We start from the raw sequence: 22,500 nt of genomic DNA on the forward strand, positions 1-22,500 counted from the left end.
CAGTACCAACCAGACTGACCCTCCAGTACTAACCAGACTGACCCTCCAGTACTAACCAGACTGGCCCTCCAGACCTCCAGTACTAACCAGACTGGCCCTCCAGTACTAACCAGAACCCTCCAGTACTAACCAGACTGACCCTCCAGACCTCCAGTACCCTCCAGACCAGACTGGCCCTCCAGTACTAACCAGACTGGCCCTCCAGTACTAACCAGACTGACCCTCCAGTACTAACCAGACTGGCCCTCCAGACCTCCAGTACTAACCAGACTGGCCCTCCAGTACTAACCAGACTGGCCCTCCAGTACTAACCAGACTGGCCCTCCAGTACTAACCAGACTGGCCCTCCAGACCTCCAGTACTAACCAGACTGACCCTCCAGACCTCCAGTACTAACCAGACAGGCCCTCCAGTACTACCCAGACTGACCTTCCAGACCTCCAGTACTAACCAGCCTGACCCTCCAGACCTCCAGTACTAACCAGACTGGCCCTCCAGTACTAACCAGACTGACCCTCCAGACCTCCAGTACTAACCAGACTGAGCCTCCAGACCTCCAGTACTAACCAGCCTGACCCTCCAGACCTCCAGTACTAGCCAGACTGGCCCTCCAGACCTCCAGTACTAACCAGACTGGCCCTCCAGTACTAACCAGCCTGACCCTCCAGACCTCCAGTACTAACCAGCCTGACCCTCCAGACCTCCAGTACTAACCAGACTGACCCTCCAGACCTCCAGTACTAACCAGACTGGCCCTCCAGTACTAACCAGACTGGCCCTCCAGACCTCCAGTACTAACCAGCCTGACCCTCCAGACCTCCAGTACTAACCAGACTGGCCCTCCAGTACTAACCAGACTGACCCTCCAGACCTCCAGTACTAACCAGACTGAGCCTCCAGACCTCCAGTACTAACCAGCCTGACCCTCCAGACCTCCAGTACTAGCCAGACTGGCCCTCCAGACCTCCAGTACTAACCAGACTGGCCCTCCAGTACTAACCAGCCTGACCCTCCAGACCTCCAGTACTAACCAGCCTGACCCTCCAGACCTCCAGTACTAACCAGACTGGCCCTCCAGTACTAACCAGACTGACCCTCCAGACCTCCAATACTAACCAGACTGGCCCTCTAGTACTAACCAGACTGACCCCCAGACCTCCATAACTAACTAGAATGTGATGAATGATCCTGATGTAATCTCCATAGTGATGAATGATCATGATGTAATCTCAAAAGTGATTAATGATCATTATGTAATCTCCATAGTGATGAATGATAAATTATCCAAACTAACGGTTTTGTCTAATGTTCAGTGATTAATCTCATTCTTATCCCTATTCAGGCAATGACAGGCGTTGTGTGTCTCTGTGTGCCCTTGAGCCTGTGTGTGTGTGTGTGTGTGTGTGTGTGTGTGTTCCCCTGTCTCTGTGTGTGTGTATGTCCCCCTTCAACCTCTATCCCTTTAATAAAAGGCCCAACTCTCCTCTCTGTCGTAATCCTCCCTCTTGGTAATCCTGGGAGAGTAATATTGCTCTTTAATCCACATATTTTTATTTGCCCCTATTCCCTCTTCCCCTCTTACTGTCTTTTATTTGTCCCTCTTCCTCTCTTACTGTCATTTATTTGTCCCTCTTCCTCTCTTCCTGTCTTTTATTTGTCCCTCTTCCTCTCTTCCCCTCTTACTGTCTTTTATTTGTCCCTCTTCCTCTCTTACTGTCTTTTATTTGTCCCTCTTCCCCTCTTACAGTCTTTTATTTGTCCCTCTTCCCCTCTTACTGTCTTTTATTTGTCCCTCTTCCCCTCTTACTGTCTTTTATTTGTCCCTCTTCCCCTCTTCCCCTCTTACTGTCTTTTATTTGTCCCTCTTCCCCTCTTACAGTCTTTTATTTGTCCCTCTTCCCCTCTTACTGTCTTTTATTTGTCCCTCTTCCTCTCTTACTGTCTTTTATTTGTCCCTCTTCCTCTCTTCCCCTCTTACTGTCTTTTATTTGTCCCTCTTCCCCTCTTACTGTCTTTTATTTGTCCCTCTTCCCCTCTTACTGTCTTTTATTTGTCCCTCTTCCCCTCTTACTGTCTTTTATTTGTCCCTCTTCCTCTCTTCCCCTCTTACTGTCTTTTATTTGTCCCTCTTCCCCTCTTACTGTCTTTTATTTGTCCCTCTTCCCCTCTTACTGTCTTTTATTTGTCCCTCTTCCTCTCTTCCCCTCTTACTGTCTTTTATTTGTCCCTCTTCCCCTCTTACTGTCTTTTATTTGTCCCTCTTCCCTCTTACTGTCTTTTATTTGTCCCTCTTCCCCTCTTCCCCTCTTACTGTCTTTTATTTGTCCCTCTTCCCCTCTTCCCCTCTTACTGTCTTTTATTTGTCCCTCTTCCCCTCTTCCCCTCTTACTGTCTTTTATTTGTCCCTATTCCTCTCTTACTGTCTTTTATTTGTCCCTCTTCCCTCTTCCCTCTTACTCTTTTATTTGTTATTCCCTCTTACTGTCTTTTATTTGTCCCTCTTCCCCTCTTACTGTCTTTTATTTGTCCCTCTTCCCCTCTTCCCTCTTACTGTCTTTTATTTGTCCCTCTTCCCCTCTTCCCCTCTTACTGTCTTTTATTTGTCCCTCTTCCCCTCTTACTGTCTTTTATTTGTCCCTCTTCCCCTCTTCCTGTCTTTTATTTGTCCCTCTTCCCCTCTTACTGTCTTTTATTTGTCCCTCTTCATCTCTTACTGTCTTTTATTTGTCCCTCTTCCCCTCTTACTGTCTTTTATTTGTCCCTCTTCCCCTCTTACTGTCTTTTATTTGTCCCTCTTCCCCTCTTACTGTCTTTTATTTGTCCCTCTTCCCCTCTTACTGTCTTTTATTTGTCCCTCTTCCTCTCTTACTGTCTTTTATTTGTCCCTCTTCCCCTCTTACTGTCTTTTATTTGTCCCTCTTCCTCTCTTACTGTCTTTTATTTGTCCCTCTTCCCCTCTTCCCCTCTTACTGTCTTTTATTTGTCCCTCTTCCCCTCTTCCCCTCTTACTGTCTTTTATTTGTCCCTATTCCTCTCTTACTGTCTTTTATTTGTCCCTCTTCCCCTCTTCCTGTCTTTTATTTGTCCCTCTTCCCCTCTTACTGTCTTTTATTTGTCCCTCTTCCTCTCTTACTGTCTTTTATTTGTCCCTCTTCCCCTCTTACTGTCTTTTATTTGTCCCTATTCCTCTCTTACTGTCTTTTATTTGTCCCTCTTCCCCTCTTCCTGTCTTTTATTTGTCCCTCTTCCCCTCTTACTGTCTTTTATTTGTCCCTCTTCCTCTCTTACTGTCTTTTATTTGTCCCTCTTCCTCTCTTCCCCTCTTACTGTCTTTTATTTGTCCCTCTTCCCCTCTTACTGTCTTTTATTTGTCCCTCTTCCCTCTTCCCTCTTCCCCTCTTACAGTCTTTTATTTGCCCCTCTTCCCCTCTTACAGTCTTTTATTTGCCCCTCTTCCCCTCTTACAGTCTTTTATTTGCCCCTCTTCCCCTCTTACAGTCTTTTATTTGTCCCTCTTCCCCTCTTACTGTCTTTTATTTGTCCCTCTTCCCCTCTTCCTCTCTTCCCCTCTTACTGTCTTTTATTTGTCCCTCTTCCCCTCTTACTGTCTTTTATTTGTCCCTCTTCCCCTCTTACTGTCTTTTCTCCCACCTTCCTTCACATTCTGTCCTCGTCCTGAATGGCATCCTTCTCTCTATGGGCCCTGGTCATAAGTAGTGCACTAAATAGGGAATAGGGTGCCATAGGGCCCTGGTCATAAGTAGTGCACTAAATAGGGAATAGGGCGCCATAGGGCCCTGGTGATAAGTAGTGCACTATATAGGGAATAGGGTGCCATAGGGCCCTGGTCATAAGTAGTGCACTATATAGGGAATAGGGTGCCATAGGGCCCTGGTCATCAGTAGTGCACGATATAGGGAATAGGGTGCCATTTGGGACCCATTTAGCCTCTGTTTCATCAGTCAATCAGAAAAACGTTCATTATCGTCAAACTACAAAGCTTTTTTTGTTGTTGCCCCCTTTCTAATCCCGGACGACGCTAGGCCAATTGTGCGTCACCCCCATGGACCTCCCGGTCGCGGCCGGCTGCGACAGAGCCTGGGCTCAAACCCAGAGTCTCTGGTGGCACAGATAGCACTGTGCCCTAGACCACTGCGCCACCCAAACTACATTGTTATTCAGTACAGGACCAACTGTACCCTGCAGTTGATGTGTGTGTGTGTGTGTGTGTGTGTGTGTGTGTGTGTGTGTGGTACACTCTTAACACCCCTAAAGGGTTCTGTTGTCCCCATAGGAGAACCCCTTTTTGGTTCCAGGTAGAACCCTTTTTCAAAGCAAAGAGGGGTTTTACCTGGAACCAAGGAGGGTTGTTACCATAATCTCTCGGCCTGCCGGTAGTAGGTAGACATATCGTGCTGCTTGGTCAAGCCAGCCTGCCATGTGATCTGCTCGGTCAAAGGATCAGAGATCACCTGTGTGTGTGTGTGTGTGTGTGTGTGTGTCTGTGTGTGTGTGTGTGTGTGTCTGTGTCTGTGTGTGTGTGTGTGTGTGTGTGTGTGTGTGTGTCTGTGTGTGTGTGTGTGTGTGTGTGTGTGTGTGTGTGTGTGTGTGTCTGTGTGTGTCTGTGTCTGTGTCTGTGTCTGTGTCTGTGTCTGTGTCTGTCTGTGTCTGTGTCTGTGTCTGTGTCTGTGTCTGTGTCTGTGTGTGTGTGTGTGTGTGTGTGTGTGTGTGTGTGTGTGTGTGTGCTGTAGGCTAGTACATTAGCTAAATGAATAAGCCAGGTGGTGAGATGGATACAGGGATCTGTTTGTCCCTCTCTCACAGTTCACCGGGATTAAGTCTGGTGTGTGTGCCCTGTGTGTGTGTGTGTTAGAGAGGTATCTGTGTGTTAGAGAGGTCTCTGTGTTTGTTAGAGAGGTATCGGTGTGTTAGAGAGGTCTCTGTGTGTATTAGAGAGGTCTCTGTGTGTATTAGAGAGGTCTCTGTGTGTTAGAAAGGTCTCTGTGTGTATTAGAGAGGTATCTGTGTGTTAGAGAGGTCTCTGTGTTTGTTAGAGAGGTATCGGTGTGTTAGAGAGGTCTCTGTGTGTGTTAGAGAGGTCTCTGTGTGTATTAGAGAGGTCTCTGTGTGTGTTAGAGAGGTTTCTGTGTGTGTTAGAGAGGTCTCTCTGTGTGTTAGAGAGGTCTGTGTGTTAGAGAGGTTGCTGTGTGTATCAGAGAGGCCTCTGTGTGTTAGAGAGGTCTCTGTGTGTTAGAGAGGATTCTGTCTGTTAGAGAGGTCTCTCTGTGTGTTAGAGAGGTCTCTCTGTGTATTAGAGAGGTCTGTGTGTTAGAGGGTCTCCTGTGTGTTAGAGAGGTCTCTCTGTGTGTTAGAGAGTTAGAGGTCTCTCTGTGTGTTAGAGAGGTCTCTCTGTGTGTTAGAGAGGTCTCTGTGTGTTAGAGAGGTCTCTGTGTGTGTTAGAGAGGTCTCTGTGTGTTGTTAGGAGGTCTCTGTGTGTTAGAGAGAGGACTCTCTTTGTGTTAGAGAGGTCTGTGTGTTAGAGAGGTCTCTCTGTGTGTTAGAGAGGTCTGTGTGTTAGAGAGGGCTGTGTGTTAGAGAGGTCTCTGTGTGTGTTAGAGAGGTCTCTGTGTGTGTTAGAGAGGTCTCTGTGTGTGTTAGAGAGGTCTGTGTGTTAGAGAGGATTCTGTCTGTTAGAGAGGACTCTGTGTGTTAGAGAGGTCTCTCTGTGTGTTAGAGAAGTCTGTGTGTTAGAGAGGTCACTGATATACCTGATTCTATTGGTTCCATATTGCAGGGGACCCCCATTCCATTGGTTTATAAAACTACTGGCATAGGGTGTTATAGTGGTTCCATAGGGCAGGGGACCCCCATTCCATTGGTTTATAAAACTACTGGCATAGGGTGTTATAGTGGTTATATTGGTTCCATAGGATGTTATAGTGGTTCTATTGGTTCCATAGGATGTTATAGTGGTTATATTGGTTCCATAGGGTGTTATAGTGGTTATATTGGTTCCATAGGATGTTATAGTGGTTCTATTGGTTCCATAGGATGTTATAGTGGTTATATTGGTTCCATAGGGTGTTATAGTGGTTATATTGGTTCCATAGGATGTTATAGTGGTTCTATTGGTTCCATAGGATGTTATAGTGGTTATATTGGTTCCATAGGATGTTATAGTGGTTATATTGGTTCCATAGGGTGTTATAGTGGTTATATTGGTTCCATAGGATGTTATAGTGGTTCTATTGGTTCCATAGGATGTTATAGTGGTTATATTGGTTCCATAGGATGTTATAGTGGTTATATTGGTTCCATAGGGTGTTATAGTGGTTATATTGGTTCCATAGGATGTTATAGTGGTTCTATTGGTTCCATAGGATGTTATAGTGGTTATATTGGTTCCATAGGATGTTATAGTGGTTCTATTGGTTCCATGGGGTGTTATAGTGGTTCTATTGGTTCCATAGGATGTTATAGTGGTTATATTGGTTCCATAGGGCAGGGGACCCCCATTCCATTGGTTTATTAAACCACTGGCATAGGGTGTTATAGTGGTTCTATTGGTTCCATAGGGCAGGGGACCCCATTCCATTGGTTTATAAAACTACTGGCATAGGGTGTTATAGTGGTTCTATTGGTTCCATAGGATGTTATAGTGGTTCTATTGGTTCCATAGGGTGTTATAGTGGTTCTATTGGTTCCATAGGGTGTTATAGTGGTTCTATTGGTTCCATAAGGTGTTATTGTGGTTCAATTGGTTCCACACAGATTAGTCCTGTTCTTAATGCTGGGACCAGTTTCCCAGACCCAGATTAGTCCTAGTCCTGTTCTTAATGCTAGGACCAGTTTCCCAGACACAGATTAGTCCTAGTCCTGTTCTTAATGCTGGGGCCAGTTTCCCAGACAGAGATTAGTCCTAGTCCTGTTCTTAATTCTGGGGCCAGTTTCCCAGACACAGATTAGTCCTACTCCTGTTCTTAATGCTTGGGGCCAGTTTCCCAGACACAGATTAGTCCTGTTCTTAATGCTGGGACCAGTTTCCCAGACACAGATTAGTCCTGGTCCTGTTCTTAATGCTTGGGGCCAGTTTCCCAGACACAGATTAGTCCTGGTCCTGTTCTTAATGCTGGGGCCAGTTTCCCAGACACAGATTAGTCCTGTTCTTAATGCTTGGGGCCAGTTTCCCAGACACAGATTAGTCCTGGTCCTGTTCTTAATGCTGGGACCAGTTTCCCAGACACAGATTAGTCCTGGTCCTGTTCTTAATGCTTGGGGCCAGTTTCCCAGACACAGATTAGTCCTGTTCTTAATGCTTGGGACCAGTTTCCCAGACACAGATTAGTCCTGGTCCTGTTCTTAATGCTGGGGCCTGTTTCCCAGACACAGATTAGTCCCGGTCCTGTTCTTAATGCTGGGACCAGTTTCCCAGACACAGATTAGTCCTGTTCTTAATGCTGGGGACAGTTTCCCAGACACAGATTAGTCCTGTTCTTAATGCTGGGGCCAGTTTCCCAGACACAGATTAGTCCTGTTCTTAATGCTTGGGGCCAGTTTCCCAGACACAGATTAGTCCTGGTCCTGTTATTAATGCTGGGGCCAGTTTCCCAGACACAGATTAGTTCTGGTCCTGTTATTAATGCTGGTGCCAGTTTCCCAGACACAGATTAGTCCTGTTCTTAATGCTGGGGCCAGTTTCCCAGACACAGATTAGTCCTGGTCCTGTTCTTAATGCTTGGGGCCAGTTTCCCAGACACAGATTAGTCCTGGTCCTGTTCTTAATGCTTGGGACCAGTTTCCCAGACACAGATTAGTCCTGGTCCTGTTCTTAATGCTTGGGACCAGTTTCCCAGACACAGATTAGTCCTGGTCCTCTTCTTATTGCTTGGGGCCAGTTTCCCAGACACAGATTAGTCCTGTTCTTAATGCTTGGGGCCAGTTTCCCAGACATAGATTAGTCCTGTTCTTAATGCTTGGGGCCAGTTTCCCAGACACAGATTAGTCCTGTTCTTAATGCTGGGGCCAGTTTCCCAGACACAGATTAGTCCTGGTCCTGTTCTTAATGCTTGGGGCCAGTTTCCCAGACACAGATTAGTCATGTTCTTAATGCTTGGGGCCAGTTTCCCAGACACAGATTAGTCCTATTCTTAATGCTTGGGGCCAGTTTCCCAGACACAGATTAGCCCTGGTCCTGTTCTTAATGCTTGGGGCCAGTTTCCCAGACACAGATTAGTCCTGTTCTTAATGCTTGGGGCCAGTTTCCCAGACACAGATTAGTCCTATTCTTAATGCTTGGGGCCAGTTTCCCAGACACAGATTAGTCCTATTCTTAATGCTTGGGGCCAGTTTCCCAGACACAGATTAGTCCTATTCTTAATGCTTGGGGCCAGTTTCCCAGACACAGATTAGTCCTGGTCCTGTTCTTAATGCTTGGGGCCAGTTTCCCAGACACAGATTAGTCCTGTTCTTAATGCTTGGGGCCAGTTTCCCAGACACAGATTAGTCCTATTCTTAATGCTTGGGGCCAGTTTCCCAGACACAGATTAGTCCTATTCTTAATGCTTGGGGCCAGTTTCCCAGACACAGATTAGTCCTGTTCTTAATGCTTGGGGCCAGTTTCCCAGACACAGATTAGTCCTGGTCCTGTTCTTAATGCTGAGACCAGTTTCCCAGACACAGATTCGTCCTGGTCCTGTTCTTAATGCTGAGACCAGTTTCCCAGACACAGATTAGTCCTGGTCCTGTTCTTAATGCTGGGGCCAGTTTCCCAGACACAGATTAGTCCTAGTCCTGTTCTTAATGCTGGGGCCAGTTTCCCAGACAGAGATTAGTCCTAGTCCTGTTCTTAATGCTGGGGCCAGTTTCCCAGACACAGATTAGTCCTACTCCTGTTCTTAATGCTTGGGGCCAGTTTCCCAGACACAGATTAGTCCTGTTCTTAATGCTGGGACCAGTTTCCCAGACACAGATTAGTCCTGTTCTTAATGCTTGGGACCAGTTTCCCAGACACAGATTAGTCCTGGTCCTGTTCTTAATGCTTGGGGCCAGTTTCCCAGACACAGATTAGTCCTGGTCCTGTTCTTAATGCTGGGGCCAGTTTCCCGGACACAGATTAGTCCTGTTCTTAATGCTTGGGGCCAGTTTCCCAGACACAGATTAGTCCTGGTCCTGTTCTTAATGCTGGGACCAGTTTCCCAGACACAGATTAGTCCTGGTCCTGTTCTTAATGCTTGGGGCCAGTTTCCCAGACACAGATTAGTCCTGTTCTTAATGCTTGGGACCAGTTTCCCAGACACAGATTAGTCCTGGTCCTGTTCTTAATGCTGGGGCCTGTTTCCCAGACACAGATTAGTCCTGGTCCTGTTCTTAATGCTGGGGCCAGTTTCCCAGACACAGATTAGTCCCGGTCCTGTTCTTAATGCTGGGACCAGTTTCCCAGACACAGATTAGTCCTGTTCTTAATGCTTGGGGCCAGTTTCCCAGACACAGATTAGTCCTGGTCCTGTTATTAATGCTGGGGCCAGTTTCCCAGACACAGATTAGTCCTGGTCCTGTTATTAATGCTGGTGCCAGTTTCCCAGACACAGATTAGTCCTGTTCTTAATGCTGGGGCCAGTTTCCCAGACACAGATTAGTCCTGGTCCTGTTCTTAATGCTTGGGGCCAGTTTCCCAGACACAGATTAGTCCTGGTCCTGTTCTTAATGCTTGGGACCAGTTTCCCAGACACAGATTAGTCCTGGTCCTGTTCTTAATGCTTGGGACCAGTTTCCCAGACACAGATTAGTCCTGGTCCTCTTCTTATTGCTTGGGACCAGTTTCCCAGACACAGATTAGTCCTGTTCTTAATGCTTGGGGCCAGTTTCCCAGACATAGATTAGTCCTGTTCTTAATGCTTGGGGCCAGTTTCCCAGACACAGATTAGTCCTGTTCTTAATGCTGGGGCCAGTTTCCCAGACACAGATTAGTCCTGGTCCTGTTCTTAATGCTTGGGGCCAGTTTCCCAGACACAGATTAGTCATGTTCTTAATGCTTGGGGCCAGTTTCCCAGACACAGATTAGTCCTATTCTTAATGCTTGGGGCCAGTTTCCCAGACACAGATTAGTCCTGGTCCTGTTCTTAATGCTTGGGGCCAGTTTCCCAGACACAGATTAGTCCTGTTCTTAATGCTTGGGGCCAGTTTCCCAGACACAGATTAGTCCTATTCTTAATGCTTGGGGCCAGTTTCCCAGACACAGATTAGTCCTATTCTTAATGCTTGGGGCCAGTTTCCCAGACACAGATTAGTCCTATTCTTAATGCTTGGGGCCAGTTTCCCAGACACAGATTAGTCCTGGTCCTGTTCTTAATGCTGGGACCAGTTTCCCAGACACAGATTAGTCCTGTTCTTAATGCTTGGGGCCAGTTTCCCAGACACAGATTAGTCCTGTTCTTAATGCTTGGGGCCAGTTTCCCAGACACAGATTAGTCCTGTTCTTAATGCTGGGACCAGTTTCCCAGACACAGATTAGTCCTGTTCTTAATGCTTGGGACCAGTTTCCCAGACACAGATTAGTCCTTTTCTTAATGCTGGGACCAGTTTCCCAGACACAGATTAGTCCTGGTCCTGTTCTTAATGCTGGGGCCAGTTTCCCAGACACAGATTAGTCCTGGTTCTGTTCTTAATGCTTGGGGCCAGTTTCCCAGACACAGATTAGTCCTGTTCTTAATGCTGGGACCAGTTTCCCAGACACAGATTAGTCCTGTTCTTAATGCTGGGGCACGTTTCCCAGACACAGATTAGTCCTGGTCCTGTTCTTAATGCTGGGACCAGTTTCCCAGACACAGATTACTCCTGTTCTTAATGCTTGGGGCCAGTTTCCCAGACACAGATTAGTCCTGTTCTTAATGCTTGGGGCCAGTTTCCCAGACACAGATTAGTCCTGGTCCTGTTCTTAATGCTTGGGGCCTGTTTCCCAAACACAGATTAGTCCTGGTCCTGTTCTTAATGCTGGGACCAGTTTCCCAGACACAGATTAGTCCTGTTCTTAATGCTGGGGCACGTTTCCCAGACACAGATTAGTCCTGGTCCTGTTCTTAATGCTGGGACCAGTTTCCCAGACACAGATTAATCCTGTTCTTAATGCTTGGGGCCAGTTTCCCAGACACAGATTAGTCCTGTTCTTAATGCTTGGGGCCAGTTTCCCAGACACAGATTAGTCCTGGTCCTGTTCTTAATGCTTGGGGCCTGTTTCCCAGACACAGATTAGTCCTGTTCTTAATGCTGGGGGCCAGTTTCCCAGACACAGATTAGTCCTGTTCTTAATGCTTGGGACCAGTTTCCCAGACACAGATTAGTCCTGTTCTTAATGCTGAGACCAGTTTCCCAGACACAGATTAGTCCTAGTCCTGTTCTTAATGCTGGGACCAGTTTCCCAGACACAGATTAGTCCTGTTCTTAATGCTTGGGACCAGTTTCCCAGACACAGATTAGTCCTGTTCTTAATGCTGGGGCCAGTTTCCCAGACACAGATTAGTCCTGTTCTTAATGCTTGAGACCAGTTTCCCAGACACAGATTAGTCCTGTTCTTAATGCTTGGGGCCAGTTTCCCAGACACAGATTAGTCCTGGTCCTGTTCTTAATGCTTGGGGCCTGTTTCCCAGACACAGATTAGTCCTGTTCTTAATGCTGAGGGCCAGTTTCCCAGACACAGATTAGTCCTGTTCTTAATACTGAGACCAGTTTCCCAGACACAGATTAGTCCTGTTCTTAATGCTTGGGACCAGTTTCCCAGACACAGATTAGTCCTGTTCTTAATGCTGGGGCCAGTTTCCCAGACACAGATTAGTCCTAGTCCTGTTCTTAATGCTGGGACCAGTTTCCCAGACACAGATTAGTCCTAGTCCTGTTATTAATGCTTGGGGCCAGTTTCCCAGACACAGATTAGTCCTGTTCTTAATGCTGGGGCCAGTTTCCCAGACACAGATTAGTCCTGGTCCTGTTCTTAATGCTTGGGGCCAGTTTCCCAGACACAGATTAGTCCTGGTCCTGTTCTTAATGCTTGGGGCCAGTTTCCCAGACACAGATTAGTCCTGGTCCTGTTCTTAATGCTTGGGGCCAGTTTCCCAGACACAGATTAGTCCTGTTCTTAATGCTGGGACCAGTTTCCCAGACACAGATTAGTCCTGTTCTTAATGCTGGGGCCAGTTTCCCAGACACAGATTAGTCCTAGTCCTGTTCTTAATGCTGGGACCAGTTTCCCAGACACAGATTAGTCCTGGTCCTGTTCTTAATGCTGGGGCCAGTTTCCCAGACACAGATTAGTCCTGTTCTTAATGCTTGGGGCCAGTTTCCCAGACACAGATTACTCCTGTTCTTAATGCTTGGGGCCAGTTTCCCAGACACAGATTAGTCCTGTTCTTAATGCTTGGGGCCAGTTTCCCAGACACAGATTAGTCCTGTTCTTAATGCTTGGGGCCAGTTTCCCAGACACAGATTAGTCCTAGTCCTGTTCTTAATGCTGGGGCCAGTTTCCCAGACACAGATTAGTCCTGGTCCTGTTCTTAATGCTGGGACCAGTTTCCCAGACACAGATTAGTCCTACTCCTCTTCTTAATGCTGGGACCAGTTTCCCAGACACAGATTAGTCCTGGTCCTGTTCTTAATGCTTGGGGCCAGTTTCCCAGACACAGATTAGTCCTAGTCCTGTTCTTAATGCTGGGGCCTGTTTCCCAGACACAGATTAGTCCTGGTCCTGTTCTTAATGCTTGGGGCCAGTTTCCCAGACACAGATTAGTCCTAGTCCTGTTCTTAATGCTTGGGGCCAGTTTCCCAGACACAGATTAGTCCTGTTCTTAATGCTGGGACCAGTTTCCCAGACACAGATTAGTCCTGTTCTTAATGCTTGGGGCCAGTTTCCCAGACACAGATTAGTCCTACTCCTCTTCTTAATGCTGGGGCCAGTTACCCAGACACAGATTAGTCCTGTTCTTAATGCTGGGACCAGTTTCCCAGACACAGATTAGTCCTGGTCCTGTTCTTAATGCTTGGGGCCAGTTTCCCAGACACAGATTAGTCCTACTCCTCTTCTTAATGCTGGGCCCAGTTTCCCAGACACAGATTAGTCCTGGTCCTGTTCTTAATGCTTGGGGCCAGTTTCCCAGACACAGATTAGTCCTAGTCCTGTTCTTAATGCTGGGACCAGTTTCCCAGACACAGATTAGTCCTAGTCCTGTTCTTAATGCTGGGACCAGTTCCCCAGACACAGATTAGTCCTGTTATTAATGCTGGGGCCAGTTTCCCAGACACAGATTAGTCCTGGTCCTGTTCAATGCTTGGGGCCAGTTTCCCAGACACAGATTACACATGGCCCTGTTCTTAAAAGCACTTTCTGTAGAGAATCTCCATGGAGAATGCTTTTTAGTCCAAGTCAGGGTTTAATATGTGTCTATGAATCAGCCACATATTATTTGGAATATCTGAAATAGTATTTGAACCAAGGACTGTCCACAATATTTCTGCCTTCTAAGTTTATGTCAGTGGGGACCAACCAGGTCCGTCCCTGGAAACTGAGATATATTTTGTTGCACTCCATTTCCTGGTACAGAAATGACCAGGTATTTGAAACCTGATATTGAACTGCTGGCCAATGAAAGGGCACAGTGTGTCACATGATTATGACTGAGTTGACCTGACAGAGTGTTATCAGCTGAGGTTCATCTTTGCTCTTTGAAGACTTCTAAGTATGTGCTCTATCAAACTCTATGGCCCGTGTTCTCCTTTCTGAGACTCACCTCCTCTTTCCAGGCGACTCTAACACACTGTGTGTGCTCTATCAAACTCTATGGCCCGTGTTCTCCTTTCTGAGACTCACCTCCTCCTTCCAGGCGACTCTAACACACTGTGTGTGCTCTATCAAACTCTATCCAGGGCCCCGTGTTCTCCTTTCTGAGACTCACCTCCTCCTTCCAGGCGACTCTAACACACTGTGTGTGCTCTATCAAACTCTATGGCCCGTGTTCTCCTTTCTGAGACTCACCTCCTCCTTCCAGGCGACTCTAACACACTGTGTGTGCTCTATCAAACTCTATGGCCCGTGTTCTCCTTTCTGAGACTCACCTCCTCTTTCCAGGCGACTCTAACACACTGTGTGTGCTCTATCAAACTCTATGGCCCGTGTTCTCCTTTCTGAGACTCACCTCCTCCTTCCAGGCGACTCTAACACACTGTGTGTGCTCTATGGCCCGTGTTCTCCTTTCTGAGACTCACCTCCTCCTTCCAGGCGACTCTAACACACTGTGTGTCTCTATGGCCTGTTATCTCCTTTCTGAGACACACCTCCTCCTTCCAGGCGAACTCTAACACACTGTGTGTGCTCTATCAAACTCTATGGCCCGTGTTCTCCTTTCTGAGACTCACCTCCTCCTTCCAGGCGACTCTAACACACTGTGTGTGCTCTATCAAACTCTATGGCCCGTCTTCTCCTTTCTGAGACTCACCTCCTCTTTCCAGGCGACTCTAACCCACTGTGTGTGCTCTATCAAACTCTATGGCCCCTGTCCGGAATGCAGGCTACTACTTTTCCCTTGACTTTTTCAGAAGCTTCTAAATGTGTGTTGTCCTTGGTAGTCTCTATGACAGTGCAGAAAGCCTGTACCCCATGGCTCTTTGGCATTTGAATGACTCGCTGTGTTTGTACGTGCGTGTGTGTTACTGTGTGTGTGTGTGTGGTGTGTGTGTGTACGAGCTACTGCCAAGTTGAGGGGGCTTTGGAATTAGTGTGTGTGTGGGGGGGGTGGATGAACAGAGAAGGGGGTAGGAACACCTCTCCTTGCTACAGTGGCATAGAAGGCTCCAGGACCAGCCAGGAGGGACAGTAGCTCCTCTCTCAACCCGACTGAGAGAGCCCGCAGGGGGGCAGGAGGAGGCAGACAGGACCCTTAACATCCAAACCTCTGGAAGACCAGAAGAAGGAGAGATTACCAGACCAGAAGAAGAAGAGAGTAGCAGACCAGAAGAAGGAGAGATTACCAGACCAGAAGAAGGAGAGATTACCAGACCAGAAGAAGAAGAGATTACCAGACCAGAAGAAGGAGAGATTACCAGACCAGAAGAAGGAGAGTTTACCAGACCAGAAGAAGGAGAGATTACCAGACCAGAAGAAGGAGAGATTACCAGACCAGAAGAAGAAGAGAGTAGCAGACCAGAAGAAGGAGAGATTACCAGACCAGAAGAAGGAGAGATTACCAGACCAGAAGAAGGAGAGATTACCAGACCAGAAGAAGGAGAGATTACCATTCCAGAAGAAGAAGAGAGTAGCAGACCAGAAGAAGGAGAGATTACCAGACCAGGAGAAGAAGAGATTACCAGACCAGAAGAAGAGATTACCAGAACAGAAGAAGAAGAGATTACCAGACCAGAAGAAGAAGAGAGATAAGATAAAGAATAGAGGAGAAGAGATTAGAAGTGAGATAGTCAGGTGGAGGAGAAGGAGGGATAGTCAGGTGGAGGAGGAGGAGAAGGAGGAGGAGGAGAGGGCTGGGATTCCTCTCGCTCCTCTGGCTACACATGACAGGATGGAGGAAGACGAGGACGAGGTGATGTGTGTGTGTGTGTTATCCTTTACCACAGCTGTACGTATATTATCCTTGTCTTCAGTTATCAGTGGATGTAGCTAGCTACCTGAGCCATGTTGACATCTTGTGTGTATCACAAACGGCACTCTGTTAAAAACCTGTTGAGTTTACAACTGATCCAGGAACTGTGCTGTATTACTACAAAGACTCACTCTGTTGAGTTTACAACTGATCCAGGATCTGTGCCTTATTACAACAAAGACTCACGCTGTTGAGTTTACAACTGATCCAGGAACTGTGCCTTATTACAACAAAGACTCACGCTGTTGAGTTTACAACTGATCCAGGATCTGTGCCGTAATTACAACAAAGACTCACGCTGTTGAGTTTACAACTGATCCAGGATCTGTGCCTTAATTACAACAAAGACTCACGCTGTTGAGTTTACAACTGATCCAGGATCTGTGCCTTATTACAACAAAGACTCACGCTGTTGAGTTTACAACTGATCCAGGATCTGTGCCTTATTACAACAAAGACTCACGGTGTTGAGTTTACAACTGATCCAGGATCTGTGCCGTAATTACAACAAAGACTCACGCTGTTGAGTTTACAACTGATCCAGGATCTGTGCCTTATTACAACAAAGACTCACGCGGTTGAGTTTACAACTGATCCAGGATCTGTGCCGTAATTACAACAAAGACGCTGCAGCAATACAGCTGTTAGGTTGAATTGGCTAAATGTGACGACGTAGAGATTTAAATCCAAAACTGAATAATAAAGCCTATGCAAGAGGTGTCACTACAGTCCCTGGTTCGATTCCAGGATGTAACACATCCGGCCATAATTGGGAGTCCCATAGGGGTCACAGGTTAGGTTGTTGTTGTAACGTTAACCTTTATTTAACTAGGCAAGTCAGTTAATTAAGAACAAATTCTTAATTACAATGATGGCGCTGCCCTATGGGTCTCCCAATCACGGCCGGTTGTGATACATCCTGGAATCGAACCAGGGTGTCTGTAGTGACGCCTCTAGCACTAGAGATGCAGTGCCTTAGACCGCTGCGCCACTCGGGAGCCCAGTATTGACGCTCTATCTAATTTCATGACCTGCTCTGTGTTCCCTTTGAACATTGATCCGAATGCCTTGGTTCTTATGCTTGTAAATGACCTCAGATCTGTGTCTCCTCTTGTTGTCTCATTGGTCTGTCTGAATGCCTATTGTGTAAGAAACACTGATCTCCAAATGAGTCATCTCCCTTGTGTTGCTAATGGACTATATTAGCTGTTGAATCTAAGCTGACCAGAGGATATTTCCCTCGTTGCTGTTTAAGCTGAATCACTCACCTGTTATGTTTATGTTGTATGTCTTACCTGTTTTAAGAAGTACCCGTTGCTAGGTAACAGTCCGATACACCTGTTATGTTTTACAACGGATCGTCTCAGTGTGGGTTTGGAGTGGTGCTACTTATTTAAAAAATCCTACACTGTTATCTTTTTTGGGGGGGGATTGTTTATGTTGTATGTCGGACATGTTTTTAAGAAGTACCCGTTGCTAGGTAACCGTCCGATACACACGAGCTGAGATGAGAAGGACGTCTAATCGTTTCCTCTAGTTGAATGGGATAGACAACAGTCCACTTGATTCAGTTTGACTCTGTTGACATCCGGTGTCAGGAAATCCTGACTTCCTTTTCAACTTTTAAAGGTTTTTGATTGGTCTTCAAGCTCCTCCAAAAACAATAACACAGTCAAATATCTTTATGATAAAAAAACACAGAAGTGTCCTGTGTTTGTTGTTGTGGGACGGGCTGAATATCTCAGTTCTCTTGTTACCATCTAACTGACTCAGGTTGTCTCCCACATGGAAACCTATGGGGCCCTGGTCAAAAGTAGTGCACTATAAAGGGAACAAGGTTACATTTTGGATCTTATGTTTATATCACTGACCTGAGACCTGTGTTTCTTGTTATATAATGGTTTGAATGCCTTAGTTCTTATGTTTATCAACTGACTCCAGGCCTGTCTCTCTCTCTCTCTGTTATAGAATGGTCAAAAGTAGTGCACTATAAAGGGAACAAGGTTACATTTTTAGTTCTTATGTTTATATCACTGACCTGAGACCTGTGTTTCTGGTCATAGAACGGTCTGAATGCCTTCGTTTTTATGTTTGTAACACTGACCTGAGACCTGTGTTTCTCTGTTCCAGAATGGTCTGAATGCCTTAGTTATTATGTTTAATAATCTGACCTGAGACCTGTGTTTCTCTGTTCCAGAACGGTCTGAATGCGCTGCACCTGGCAGCTAAGGAGGGCCATGAGGACCTGGTCGAAGAACTACTGGAGAGAGGCTCCGCCGTCGACTCTGCTACTAAGGTAATGTCAGGAAGTAAATGTCAGGAAGTAAACCCCAAATTCCAATTGAATAATTAGCTGTAGCTACTGTAGCTCGCTACCATACATGTCAGGAAGTAAACCCCAAATTCCAATTGAATAATTGAAACAAATCTGTTTTCAAATTACTTCTCAATAACCAGAACCAATGTTCCCTCTAAGCTCCCCCGGGACAATAATATCGCAGTGTCCAATCACAGCAGCAAGATGTTTGGCCCGTTGCCATGACAAAAGGGCAACTAGTGGAACACAAACAACATTCTAAATATAGCCTGTATTTACCTGTTTATTTATTTTCCCTGTCATACTTCGACTACTTGCACATTGTTTACAACACTGTACATAGCCAATAATATAACATTTTAAATGTCTAAAATGTCTATAATGTCTATATTATTTGAAAACTTTTGTGAGTGTAATGTTTACTGATGTTTCTCTTGTTTATTTCACTTTTGTTTTTGTCTATTCCGTTTGCTTTAACATATGTTTCCCATGTCAATAAAGCCTTTTGAATTGAATTGAGACATGGTTGGAGAGTGAGAGAGAGAGAGAGAGAACGGTGGAGAGAGGCCATTTATACTCTCTAGTACTCAGAAGAGGGAGGTATGGTGGGAGAGAGAGGATGAAAGGAGGATATCAGTGTCTCTAAAGTCTAAATCACTGCTAGGAATCCCACTCCATCTGGGTGTTGAGAGAGAGAGAGAGAGAGAGAGAGAGAGAGAGACAGAGAGAGAGAGAGACAGAGAGAGAGAGACAGAGAGTGAGAGAGAGAGAGAGTACAGAGACAGAGAGAGAGAGAGAGAGTTAGAGAGAGAGTTGAGACAGGTACAGTATAGCAGTGTCAGACCAGAATATCAGTCCCCCTGGCAGGGTGTGTGTTACCTGATCCAGTGGGGTTCTCAGGTGACAGGGCATGCTCTTTAGCCGCCAACTACCATAAACAACCTCCAGGGAATCTCTCACCACCCTTCGCCTCTCGCCCTCCTTACCCCCTCGTCCTCCTCGTCTCTCACCCCCTCACTCCTTACCCTGCACTCAATTCGATCACCACTGGGGTCTTGCGAACGGAAATGTGTGCACACACTACTGTAAGTCACTTTGATACAAAACGTCTGCTAAATGGCATATAGGCTTATTATTATTATTATTGAATTAATCCACACTTCTGATTCACACACCTCTCACCCCTCAATAAGTTAGCAGCCAGATCTTTACTGACACTTCTAGTGATCTGACATGTTATTGAGGAGTTATCTGGCATGTTATTGAGGAGTTATCTGACATGTTATTGAGGAGTTATCTGACATGTTATTGAGGACTTATCTGACATGTTTTTGAGGAGTCATCTGACATGTTATTGAGGAGTTATCTGACATGTTATTGAGGAGTTATCTGACATGTTATTGAGGAGTTATCTGACATGTTATTGAGGAGTTATCTGACATGTTATTGAGGACTTATCTGACATGTTATTGAGGACTTATCTGACATGTTATTGAGGAGTTATCTGACATGTTATTGAGGAGTCATCTGACATGTTATTTAGTAGTTTTGACATGTTAGTGAGGACTTATCTGACCTGTTATTGAGGAGCTATCTGAAATGTTATTTGACATGTTGAGGAATTATTGAGGAATTATCTGACATGTTATTGAGGAGTTATCTGACATGTTATTGAGGAGTTATCTGACATGTTATTGAGGAGTTATCTGACATGTTACTGAGGAGTTATCTGACATGTTAGTGAGGACTTATCTGACATGTTAGTGAGGACTTATCTGACATGTTATTGAGGAGTTATCTGACATGTTATTGAGGAGTTATCTGACATGTTACTGAGGAGTTATCTGAGGAGACAACATAGTGCCACCAAGATGTTAACCTGGAGTTGAAAGACAGCTGGGCTGCAGCCTGACCTTTAAACAGGGGATTGGTAAAGGGCTTAGCATAGATGCTACGCTGTTCACACCTACTGCCACACACACACACACACACACACACACACACACACACACACACACACACACACACACACACACACACACACACACTGAACCATCCAACCCTAACGCTCCTCTCCCTGCAGAAAGGGAACACAGCCCTCCACATCGCCTCATTGGCCGGACAGAAGGAAGTGGCTCGACTGCTGCTGAAGAGAGGAGCCGACATCAACGCCCAATCACAGGTCAGATAGATAGACTCCATGATGCTCATATAGGCTGTGACCCCAGTGCCATCTGGGATAGTGACATAGACACTGTATGAAACCACCAGTCTCCACTGTATAATACCACCAGTCTCCACTATATAATACCACCAGTCTCCACTATATAATACCACCAGTCTGTATAATACCACCAGTCTGTATAATACTACCAGTCTGTATAATACTACCAGTCTGTATAATACCACCAGTCTCCACTGTATAATACCACCAGTCTGTATAATACCACCAGTCTGTATAATACCACCAGTCTGTATAATACCACCAGTCTGTATAATACCACCAGTCTGTATAATACCACCAGTCTGTATAATACCACCAGTCTGTATAATACTACCAGTCTGTATAATACTACCAGTCTGTATAATACCACCAGTCTGTATAATACCACCAGTCTGTATAATACCACCAGTCTGTATAATACTACCAGTCTGTATAATACCACCAGTCTGTATAATACCACCAGTCTGTATAATACCACCAGTCTATATAATACTACCAGTCTGTATAATACCACCAGTCTGTATAATACTACCAGTCTGTATAATACCACCAGTCATAATACCACCAGTCTGTATAATACCACCAGTCTGTATAATACCACCAGTCTGTATAATACCACCAGTCTGTATAATACCACCAGTCTGTATAATACCACCAGTCTATATAATACCACCAGTCTCCACTGTATAATACCACCAGTCTGTATAATACCACCAGTCTGTATAATACCACCAGTCTGTATAATACTACCAGTCTGTATAATACTACCAGTCTGTATAATACCACCAGTCTGTATAATACCACCAGTCTGTATAATACTACCAGTCTGTATAATACCACCAGTCTGTATAATACCAGTCTCCACTGTATAATACCACCAGTCTGTATAATACCACCAGTCTGTATAATACCACCAGTCTGTATAATACCACCAGTCTGTATAATACTACCAGTCTGTATAAAACAACCAGTCTATATAATACCACCAGTCTGTATAATACCACCAGTCTGTATAATACTACCAGTCTATATAATACCACCAGTCTGTATAATACCACCAGTCTATATAATACTACGAGTCTATATAATACCACCAGTCTGTATAATACTACCAGTCTGTATAATACTACCAGTCTGTATAATACTACCAGTCTGTATAATACCACCAGTCTGTATAATACCACCAGTCTGTATAATACCACCAGTCTGTATAATACCACCAGTCTCTGTATAATACCACCAGTCTGTATAATACCAGTCTCCACTGTATAATACCACCAGTCTGTATAATACCACCAGTCTGTATAATACCACCAGTCTGTATAATACCACCAGTCTGTATAATACTACCAGTCTGTATAATACCACCAGTCTGTATAATACCACCAGTCTGTATAATACTACCAGTCTCCACTATATAAACCACCAGTCTGTATAATACCACCAGTCTGTATAATACTACCAGTCTGTATAATACTACCAGTCTGTGTAATACCACCAGTCTGTATAATACTACCAGTCTGTATAATACCACCAGTCTATATAATACCACCAGTCTATATAATACCACCAGTCTGTATAATACCACCAGTCTGTATAATACCACCAGTCTGTATAATACTACCAGTCTGTGTAATACCACCAGTCTGTATAATACTACCAGTCTGTATAATACCACCAGTCTGTATAATACCACCAGTCTATATAATACCACCAGTCTATATAATACCACCAGTCTGTATAATACCACCAGTCTGTATAATACCACCAGTCTGTATAATACCACCAGTCTGTATAATACCACCAGTCTGTATAATACCACCAGTCTGTATAATACCACCAGTCTGTATAATACCACCAGTCTGTATAATACCACCAGTCTGTATAATACCACCAGTCTGTATAATACCACCAGTCTGTATAATACCACCAGTCTGTATAATACCACCAGTCTGTATAATACCAGTCTCCACTGTATAATACCACCAGTCTGTATAATACTACCAGTCTGTATAATACCACCAGTCTGTATAATACCACCAGTCTGTATAATACCACCAGTCTGTATAATACCACCAGTCTGTATAATACCACCAGTCTGTATAATACCACCAGTCTGTATAATACTACCAGTCTGTATAATACTACCAGTCTGTATAATACCACCAGTCTGTATAATACTACCAGTCTGTATAATACTACCAGTCTGTATAATACCACCAGTCTGTATAATACCACCAGTCTGTATAATACTACCAGTCTGTATAATACCACCAGTCTGTATAATACCACCAGTCTATATAATACCACCAGTCTGTATAATA

General features: G+C 45.2%; 1 pseudogene; it reads left to right on the top strand.

The window, feature by feature from the left end:
• The window catches only part of LOC121843675, a 57,992-nt pseudogene that overhangs the window by 29,865 nt on the left and 5,627 nt on the right, over positions 1-22,500 (top strand).

Source organism: Oncorhynchus tshawytscha, unplaced genomic scaffold, assembly GCF_018296145.1.
Source record: "Oncorhynchus tshawytscha isolate Ot180627B unplaced genomic scaffold, Otsh_v2.0 Un_contig_1888_pilon_pilon, whole genome shotgun sequence".
Classification (NCBI taxonomy): domain Eukaryota; kingdom Metazoa; phylum Chordata; class Actinopteri; order Salmoniformes; family Salmonidae; genus Oncorhynchus; species Oncorhynchus tshawytscha.